Below are 9,436 nucleotides of genomic sequence, written 5' to 3'. Positions count from 1 at the left end.
CAGAGTGTTTAAACAGAGCTTCTTACGCAAGGCACACATGTCATGTAACCCTGGGAATGGGGTGGGTGGGAGGTGGGCGGAGGGCCAGGGAGCGGGCCCTGCCGAGTCCGGCTTCCATGCCAACAGGACTCTGTCACCTTTGATCTCAAGGCTTCTGGAGGGCTTGGTCGGGGGGCAGGGGGAGAACGGTGAGAACAACCATCAGCCTCCCTCCCACACATCTCCATGGAGTTGCTGAAATAGATTCTTCATCCATGCAGGGCTCTGAGGTTTACAAAACTTTTCACAAGTTTGGGCTTGTTGGAGCCTTAGCACTCCGAGTTTTGTGGGTAGCCCCATTTCACAGAAGAAGAAAACTGAGGCCGGGCCCAGTGACAGGGCTTGCCCAAGGCTACACAGTGAGTTAGAGGCAGAGGCCAGACTTGAAAGCAGGGCCTTGAATCCCAGTTAGATGCTTTTCTCACAGAGGGGCGACTGAGAGTCAGAGATGTGCAGTGACTTGCCCGAAGTCACACAGCAGGAAGGAGCAGAGGCTTTGAGGGAAGCCAAAGCCCGGATATTACACCCCAAACCTTCTCCACTGTACCAGGTTGCTGCCCGGTATGCCAGAGGTTGTTCACAGTGGGCCTTAGGAAGGTGTCATACATGGGTGACCAGAGACAGGACCAGATGAGCAGAAGTGGTCTGGGGCACAGGAGGAAGCCTTCCTGGAGGAGGTGATCCAGAGCTAAGAGCTCAGGGACAAGTAGGAATTAACCAGTGAAGCATTGGGAGAGGGTGATGCAGGCAGAGTAAACTGTGGAGGTATGAAACTGAGTGATGTTGTAAGGAGGAACCACAAGTAATTTCGTGTTATTAGGGCGTGACGTAGGGTGCTGAAGAGGTCTCTAGGGCCTTGTAAGGCAGTTCCAGGAGTGGGGATTTTAAGCTGAGGGCAATGGGGTGACACTCAAGATTTTAAATAAGAAGAGACGTGATTACAGTTCCCCAAGCAGAAGTCACTGGTAGAGGCAGGCCCAGAACTCGGGCCTCTTGACTCCCAGCCTAGAGCTATGGGGAGACAGGAGACATTCTGGCAAAGTTGGGAGGGCGCTCAGCTTGCCTTGGGGCCTCAAAATGCCTACTCTGCCCTGACTCTCTACAGCTGCAGGAGAGCTGTCTCCATGGGGAGCTCTGGGTCCTGGCCCACTGAGCATCAGTGTTTCCTGAAGCGTTGGGCAGGGCTGGGGTTGGGAAAGGTAAGGGAGAACAGGGACCGGCTCACCAGACCTTTCTCCCATTAGCACTGGGCCACCTGGGTGTGCTGGGCATGGCGGCTGAGTCAGGCCTTCCTGGGACCTGACCCTTGCCTGTCGTGCCCCAGGTGGCCACCGTGGCTCTGTTGCTGGGCTGTGGCAACTGCCACCACTGTTGACAAAGCTGTTGGTCCAGCAAGGAGCAAGCCTATAATCCCCCAGCGGGCTGGGCTGTGAGGGCACCTGAGACCAGGCTCAGTCCCATTCCCAGAGCGACTCAGCCACCCAGTGGTCCCACTGGTGAGCAGGAGTGGGCACAAGAGGTGGCTCAGCATGGTGGGGAGGTGACAGCCTGTGTTCCCTCACTCACTCTCTCACAGCCCCAGTGGACATAAGGCCTACTAAGGGCATATGACATTGCACAGGCCTGTGGCCTACAGACTGGGTCAAAGGCCAGTGGGCAGCTGTCTGGAGCCTCCAACAGACCCCACGATTGGCAAGAGGGGAAACTTAATTTTTTAAATGAGGGCAAACCCAGTTCTCCCCTCTAAAGGGCCTAGAAGCTGTGACATCCTGGTAGCAATAAGCACATCCAGCCCCCAGATCCTGGTTCCTAAACACCACTCTCTAATAAAAGGAATCAGAGCTCCTTAGAGAAATGACTGATTCCAGGGCTGAGGCAGAGAAAAATGCAAGATGAGTCTGGAGCATCTTGCAGTGCTAGAGAGTAGGGAGATGCTCAAAAAATAAACAGATGGTGGGATATCAGAACAGGAGCCAACCTGAAAGAGATCCCAATGGCCAAACCTAAACCAGGATGAGCAACAGAGCAAATAACAGAATTAGATTATCATCCAAAGTATAAAATAAATATCCATGAGTCCATAATGATATAATGATTGAAGAAATAAATAAATGGGGGAGACTAGACAAATCTCCCTTACAGAAGAATTTCAAATAATTCATGTAGGTTTTCCCCCTCCAGGAGGCGGAGCTTAATCCCCCACTTCTCTGAGTGTGGACTGGACCTAGTGAAACCCTCCAAAGAAAGGAAGTATAAAAAGAGTTTAAAAAAAAAAAAGAAAGAAAAAGAAAAAATGTTTACAGTAGAGAAACCTGGCAAACACCACCATAACCAAGTTAACACCATCAGTGAAAAAACAAACACACCCAGGAATATGTTGCTTGAATTTGATTGGGTGTCAGCAAACACACAGGAGTTACCAGGTGCCACCCACTGCTCCAAGTGCTTTGCCCATATTTACTCATTTAATCTTTCCAACAACCCTTCGAGGTAGGTACCATCATTATCCCATTTTATAGATTTGAACAGTGAGGCACAGGGAGGTTAAGTAACTCGCCAGAGCCACTGGCTCAAGCACAGAAGGAGCAGGAGTTGAGCCCAGGCAGTCTGGGGCCTTGATAAAGTGGTTTTCCCTTTGCCACCTTCAACTGCCAAGACAGGACATTCTCCTCTCTCTGCTATAATGGGCACCTACGGAAACTGAGGCCACATAACCTGCCCAAGATCTCCAAATACCACAGGGCCCCGACGCCCCAGGCACCCAGATTGGAGTGGGGAGGGGAGAGGATGGAGACTGCTTGCTGCTTCCTCCTGCTCTGGGCCATGCTGGGCATTGGGCCGGTAGGGATGAATAAGGTCCTTCTCTGCCCTCAAGGAGCTCTTAGCCAGGCAGGGGCAGCAGTGGCAACACAGCAGGACTCAGGCCAAGAAGGAGAGGAGCTGGGTATCATAGGAGCCAGAGGGGGGCACCTGACTCAGCCTGGAAGGTTCAGGCAGGCTTTCTGGAAGAAGAGAAGCCATCCAAGTTGAGGCCAAGGTCAAGAGGGAGTCCATCAGGTGAGGGGGAGAGGAGGGTCCCCAGAAGAGCTTGTCCCTGCCCTCCATACTCCAGACCTTTGTGAGTGGGGCCTGAGTGTCCCTCATTTGACCAGGACAAGCCCTGCTCTGGTTCCAACACCACCCTGGCCCCTGGCTGTTGCGCCATGAGCAGCCCTATGACGCCAGCCCTGCTCTCATTCCCACCCCACGCAGAACCTTCATCTCTGGCCTCAGTCATCTCAGCTGGGAAGTGGGCCTGCAGCCCACTGCCCTCCCTGGGCTCTGAGCTGCAGGGGCCTTGGCAGCCCTCTGATGCACCCAGCAAAGCCCTAAAGGAGGCAAAGGCAGCAATTACAAGGATGCTGGGTGGGGAGTTGCCCTCTTTCTCTTCTGCTCCCGGTCTGGGTGGCAAGTCAAAACAGTATCACCAGGCGCCGGCCTTGGGTCTTCTAGCTAACTAGTAAATCATAAAGTAGTGGGCGAGCTCTCTGCCCCTCCTCCTCACCCCATTCCCCACCTCTAGCTGTGGCCCAGGGCTGAGGGTAGGGCCTGGTACACAACAGATGCCACTAGAACAGGGGTTGGATGCTTGCGAAGTGTAAAGTGCTTGCATTCTCAGCTCTGGTCTTCTGTGCCTTTGTGCATGATTGCCATGCCTCCATGGCCCCCTCCCCAGAACAGTGTTTGGCACCCACTAGGCCCTCAATAAATATTTGCTCAATAAACAAAGAATGAAGGAGAGAGGGGCCACGCTTTTGGGATCTGGGGGCTCAGTGGAGCCATATGGAGCCAGATTATTCAATATCCCCACATGTGGGTTGTATCCGGGAGGCATGCTATGCCGATGGCCTCAGCTCTCGCTGGCTGGCCAGGACCATGCACGCAAGCAGTAAAGGAGAAGGGATTGAGCATTTCTGAGCACCCACTATGTGCCAGTCAGTGTGCTAAGCCCGAGACCCACATTGTCTTATTGAAAGATCACAATGACTCTGCAAGGCATGGATTATCCCCATTATACAGATGGGGACACTGAGGCTCAGCAAGGTTATGGTATCAGACCAAGATCCCACAGCCAGGAGGTGACACAGCAGAATATGAGACAAGGGCTATCTCATCCCACTGCCTGCTGCTGAGTGACATCTGGGAGTTGTGGGGTTCTTAGGAAGCAGGGCAGCAGGAAGACCCTTGACTGGAAGAAGAGGGGGCTCTGTCACCTCCTGACGACCTTGCTGTGGGACCCTGGTCGTGTCCCTTGGGGCGCTGCATCTCGGTTTGTCCATTTGTCATATGGAGGGTGTGAGGAAGTCCATCCAGGCTGGGCTGAGGGGCTCCTGCCCCCCAACCATAGATTGCCCCCCCCAACTCCTGGCACCCTCTCCCCAGGCAGCTCCAGGCAGCAGGCCCCACTCCAGCCCCTCGGGGTCTGGCTTTCTAATGCAAACCTTATCAGCTATTCTCTGTTGGCAGAACCAGACCGGGGTTTCTGGGAAGCCGCGGCTGCATCCCCCCTGCCAGGGGCCCCATTTCAGCAGCCTCATCACATTCCCCAGCAGCCTCGGCAGCCTGGATGGACGGATGCAGTTTCCACTCTGGTCTGGCAGCCAGGCAGCTGCATGACCAGGTCTCCTGCTGGGCAGAGGGGTCCTTCCCCCAGGAACCAAGCCTCGGGGCCAGGCAAACCAATCCCAGCATCTGGGCCCAGACAGTTACACTCCAAAGCCCCAGGACGTCTCCACATGCCTCTTCCCCCAAACTCCACACCTCTCCCATTGCTCCTTCCAGACACCCCAACCTGCTCTCAATTCCCCATCTGAGCCCTCCCCCATCTCTGCACAGACTCCCCTCCTTTAGTTATGCTTGAGGAAACTGCACTCACTCTTCCAGGCCCAACTCAAGTTCTCCATCCTCCAGGAGACCTCCAGAACCATTCCTGCTACCAACTGATTTGGGAAAAACCAGCCCCATTCTCCCATGCGGCTTCAGCACATGGACCACAACGGGGCTGGAATGACATTCAAGGTGGGTCCTTCTGTCCCTCACTCGCTCCTCTGAGCAAGTGAGGGACAGAAGTTCCCTCCATATCCCTTTCTTCAAGAACTCCATGAACTGGAACTGTTATCATCTACCCCATGGGCAGGGGGACTGTGTACCCCATTTGCCCATGATAACTTACTTGATCACCCTACCGTGGGGTATACAGAAGGGAAAGGCTTGCCCAAAGCCCCGCAGCTGGCAAGTGGCAGAGTCAGGATCAGAACTTGGCATGTTGGCCCAGAGCCCTGCTCCCCACTGATGGGTTTCTGAGTGAACGAGACTAGGCTTTCTCCAGGGCCTACTCTGTGCCACCCACTGCCTGGACCTCTTTCCCACACACCCTTGGCATGGCCCACCAGCTTCCTCTGACCTTTCAGCGCATGCATCACAACCTCAGAGAGGATCCCCCATCACCCAACTTAAAGGTACCCCTGACCCCCACCGTATCTCCTTCATGCACTTTTGACTCTTTGCAGCTACAGGCTCACATGATATGATAATCGTCTGTCATAGACGCCACCTCCTGCCTGCCAGCCAGTTCCATGAGGGCAAGGGCAGGCCTGTTTTGTGGCTCCTGGATCCCCAGACCTGACTCCTGTGGGCTGCCCTCACATATTTAATGTCGGAATCGGTGAATGGTTCTTGGTACTAGGGAAAGGGTGGGGTGTGGGAGAATCCAAGTGGTCCCCTCACAGAACCCCCCACCCCCCAGTCTGCCTGGGGAGAGACATTCATGGAAACTAGAATACTCAAAAGTTCAGTGCTGTGTGCTATGACCCAGAGAAAGAGCAACTTGGTCATTCTGGGGTGGGTCAGGGAAGGCTTCCTGGAAGAGGCAGCCTCTAAGCTGACTTGAAAGATGAGGTGGTAGGTTCATCTCAGAAGCCAAAGGACAGCCAGTGTGGCTGGCCTTCCGAGGTGGTCTCGTTGCCCTGCTAGGGATTTAATTTTGATCCCGAGGGTGGCACCAAGGAGCAGATTCTTAACATGGGGGGAGGGGGATGGGCAATAAAAATCTCAACTTTTTCTTTTTTCAGGATTGTGTTGTCCCCTTGTAAAATTTTTTGCCTGCCGTTTGTAAGACCAGAGCCACTGCCTGCCTGGCCCTGCAGGGCCTGCTCTCCAGAACAGGACTGAGCCCCGGAGGATGCAGGTGTCCCGGTCCCACACCCTTCCCACCACATCCCCAGCCATCTGTGTGGGAAGGTCCATTGTGGTGGCCTCTGACATCACGGCGGGGGGCAGCATGATGTCACAGGGCCTCATTGTGGCCATGGAGAGGGAGGTGCCCCCCACCAGAGGCCCGCTCCCCACCCCCTGCCCAATCCTATTAAGCACGGGCTGGGGACAAAGGAAGGCGCTTTGTGCTTTAACCCTGTCTGAAGTGAGTCACTGGCTGCAGAGGGAGAGGACAGCAAGAGGTTGTGCATTCCAGAGCCTGCCACCTCCCCCGGCTGGGCCTCCAGGTCGGGCTGGAGGCCCTGCTGCCACCACCAGTCGCTGCCCCCATGTCCCCAGGGCTCCTCGCTGGGCTCCCAGCAAGTAGGACAGCAGAGATAGAGTCCAGGCCCTGCACCTCCTGCCCCAGGTCGCCCTCAGATCTGGGGCCAGAACCTGTGATGAGGAGGCTAGAGGCAGAAACCCCTTTTGGACCCCTGACATGACAATCAGCCTTGAGATGAGGACGGGAGGCCCTGGGGGTTCCAGGGGGCCCTGGGCAGGGAGAAGGAGCAGAGTCAGCTGGAGTCAGAAGGCAAAAGTCCCCGAAAGACAGCCCTGGGGGAAGCAGCCTCTGTGCACAGATGGGGGACCGAGACCTAGAGGGACAGAACTTGTCACCCAGCAGCATCCGTGAACATTTATTAAATACCTACTGAGAGCCATACTAGTCTGTGCTGTGGGTTGGTCGTCTAATCCTTGAAACCCTGGACGGTGGTGGCCAGCACCAACCCCAGGCCTGGCCACTTTGGACAGGGACTCAGGGGTCCCTGAGGGAGGAGGGGCAGGACTCCTGAGGCTCAAGCTCTGGGGTCAGAGGACCAGGTTTGCAGTTTCTCCTCGGCCTATGCACTAACTTGCATACTCTCCCTCACTGAGCCTCCGTTTACACATCCATAGAATGGAACTAACTGTACCCCTCTCAGGGGTTGTCCTGAGGGCTGGACGAGATAGTATGAGCACCCAGAACGCTCCTCCAAATCATTAGCCCAACCTCACCGCCCCCTCAGCTGGAGGTGGGGGCAGGGAGTCTCCTAGTCCTGGCACCCCAGCCCCACCTCCATCTCTCCTTGGGTTTCAACCCTCCGCCAGGCTCTTCCAGGCTGGCATCTGGAACCTGTCTGGGGCCTTGACTGCTGGCTGGGGACACCTAGGTGGGGGGAGGTACAGCTCCAGGAGAGGCCTCGGCACCACCCCTACCGCCTCCCAAGTAGGCTTCTCCATCCTTGGCAGAGTGCCTGGACATGCAAAGAGGCCAGGGGTAGCTTGGTTTCGGACAACAAAGTCCTGTTTCTCCCCAGCCTGAAGAATGCCTGGCAACCCCTCCTGCCCCCGCCCCATCAATATCTATTACCTAGGCCTAGCGTTCACTCCATGGGGCCCAGGCTGGGCACTGGCTCTGCCCTGAGCCTCTGGGCAGTGCTGGCCCTTTACAGTGTGAGTGCCACTCCTGCCCCTCAGCAGCCTCCCCTGCCCACCATCACACACACACACTCGCACGTGCACACACACACACATACACGCGCGCGCGCACCAAACAGCCCAGCCCTTGGGTCGGAGCCCTGAGCCCAGCCCAGAATCCGAGGCAGTCTGGGGCAAAGATGTCTGCAGCAGGCTACGAAGGAAGAAAGGCCCCCAGAGTGTGAGCGCCCTGCCTCACCTTGCTGTTCCTGTGTCTTTGCACTTGATGATGTTGTTAAAAATATCCAAACTTGGCAAAGCAAAAAGTCACAGCCCCACCCACGCCTGCCCCTATTTTTTGAATTGGTATTGACATGTGAAATCCCAGGGTCTGAGCCCCTGATTCTGTTCAAGCCCCTTATTTTTACCAAGGAGGATGCAGAGGACCAGGATGGGCAAGAGGTTTGCCCAGGGCCACAGAGCCTTGTAGGGCTGGGCCTAGAGGGAGCGTAGGGACCGGTGAAGGCCACACACACTCTGGTGGGATCTCATTCTGAGCCTAGCCGGGGGCAGGGGGGAGAACTGGCCTCCCTGGTAATGACTGCACCCTTTGTACAGGTGAGAACACTGAGGCTTGGAGGGGAGTGGCCCAAGGTTACCCAGCGAGGGGCAGAGCGAGGATTTGAGCTCTAGCCCTGGGGCCCTACGGTTGGGACTGGGACGGATTGTCAGAGATGCTGAGCCCCCAGGTCCCCTCCCTGGCCACCGCAGACCCCAGTACAGCCCCAGGCCTCAGCTAGGGCAGGTCTAACTGGGAGGGGCGAGGCGGGTGTTCAGGCCCAGGCTGCTGCCCTGGTCTTGACCCCTGGGCGGGCTCTGCCCTCCTGCCACAGCCCTGGCCAGATTCTGCCCAGACACCTCAGGAATGTGTGGGGGGGAGGACTCAGGGAAGATGGGGCCTGGGGTCCAGGGGTGGACAGAACAAAGAAGCCACGTGTCTGGACTCTCCCTGCACCCTGGGTTGGACCATAGCTGGCAGAGGGGGACCCCCGAGGGTGGCTCAGGCATGTGTCCCTGAGTGCTGTGTGACCCTTGGAATGCAGCTACCCGTCTCTGGTTTCCCAGGTTGCAAAATGGAGTGCAGGAGCAGGGGACTGCAGGCCAAGGAGCCTGCTGAAGGTCTGGGGCTGGGGCTTCTGGCAGAGGGGTAGAGAGAAGAGGGGGCCAGCCCTGCGGTGGGCTCCTCTCCCTGCCTCCTGCCGCAGCCTCAGGAATTGCCTTAATTACAGCGTCAGCCTCACTGTGCTTCCTGCCATAAACCCAGGAATCTAAATTAGAAGGCAGGAGGCTGGCTCCCCCTTCCCTCCGACCCCTCAAGTCTGCCGGGAAGTTCTCCTGGAGACAGGCCGCTGCTGGGGGGCTAACTACAGAGGTGCCCAGGGCTTGGACTGGGGTGGGGGCCGGGCAGGCGGGCGGCTGCCCCCAGAATCCTCGTGTCTGTGTCTGCGAGCGCCTGCTGTGTGCCAGGCACGGGGCTGAGTTAGCACATTTGATCCTTCCAGCAGTACTGCAAGACGGACGTCAAGGTCCATTTTACAGAGGAAGAAACTGAGGCACGAGCTCACGGTCACCCAGGGTGTTGGAGGCTAAGCCAGCTGGACCCAGGTTTCCAGCTCCCAGGCCAGGGCTGGTCCCTTTGTAGAAG

This window comes from Balaenoptera acutorostrata, chromosome 1 (genome assembly GCF_949987535.1).
Source record: "Balaenoptera acutorostrata chromosome 1, mBalAcu1.1, whole genome shotgun sequence".
NCBI classification, from domain to species: Eukaryota; Metazoa; Chordata; class Mammalia; order Artiodactyla; family Balaenopteridae; genus Balaenoptera; species Balaenoptera acutorostrata.
The sequence above is the reverse complement of the archived record's forward strand: the minus strand, read 5'-3'. Positions refer to the sequence as shown.